Genomic DNA, 1,278 nt, shown 5'->3' with positions numbered 1-1,278 from the left:
GGTTGAATTTCTTCAGCTGCCTCAGGAAGTACATCCTCTGCTGGGCTTTCTTGATGACGGAGGTGATGGTGGGCTCCCACTTCAGGTCCTGGGTGATGGTGGTACCCAGGAAGCGGAATGAGTCCACAGAGGTGATGGGGGTGTCAGTCAGGATGATGGGGGGGAGTGGGGCTGTGTGCTTCCTGAAGTCCACAATAATCTCCACTGTCTTCTGGGCATTCAGCACCAGGTTGTTGTGGCTGCACCAGGACACCAGACGTTCAACCTCCCTCCTGTAGGCAGACTCATCCCCGTCCGAGATGAGTCCAATAACGGTGGTGTCATCTGCAAACTTGATTAGCTTGACAGACTGGTGGGTGGAGGTGCAGCAGTTGGTGTACAGGGAGAAGAGCAGAGGAGAAAGAACACAGCCCTGAGGGGAGCCGGTGCTGATGGTGTATACAGTGCTTTATATTCATATTCCTTTGAACAATTTAACTTCTGCATGATTTATCTGAAGTTTCTAAACAACAAACCAAAACACAAATGGTCAGGTGTGTGGGCCTGAAAACGTGGGACAGGTTAGCTGGTATAGATGGCAGCACATATTCATTGTACAACTAACATCATTCTCTCATATATGCAACAGCTAAAAGTGTACAGGTGTGGCTCAGTGACCGGGCCCAGCTGAATCTTAATGACCGCAGTACAGCGTCTGACATCTGAGCCAAGCTTTGCTCGAGTTTCAAACGTAGAGCGAGCGGCGTGCTTTGACAGAGCAGCTCCACTCTCTCACTCCAGACTGCTGCGTTTATAAACCACCATCACATCAGCTGTCTCGCCTGTAGTTTGTCTGTGTGCTGCAGTGTTCTCTTCACCTCTCCTTCAACACAACCACACAAATGAATAACAGAAATAAAACAACCCTCAAACAGCATCGTCGTTACAGGAAATCAAATGACACAGTAAACAAATATACAAACAGATTTATTCAAACCAAATCAGTAAAAACTTTCCACCCATACATACGTGTGTGTGTGTGTGTGTGTGTGTGTGTGTGTGTGTGTGTGTGTGTGTGTGTGTGATTGGCAGACATTTTGACTGTAACACATAAAAACCTGAAACATGGTGGAGGAGACTTCATTTATACAACAGCTCATATAGAGACGAGCAGCTGAGCCCCGAAGAGAAAACAAACAACTGAAGGTTTTATTTAAATGATGCTAAAATTTGACTTTGACCTGAGCTCACCCCACACACACACACACACACACACACACACACACACACACACACACA

Source organism: Haplochromis burtoni, unplaced genomic scaffold, assembly GCF_018398535.1.
Source record: "Haplochromis burtoni strain Fernald_Lab_line unplaced genomic scaffold, NCSU_Asbu1 Contig_651, whole genome shotgun sequence".
Lineage (NCBI taxonomy): Eukaryota > Metazoa > Chordata > Actinopteri > Cichliformes > Cichlidae > Haplochromis > Haplochromis burtoni.
The sequence above is the reverse complement of the archived record's forward strand: the minus strand, read 5'-3'. Positions refer to the sequence as shown.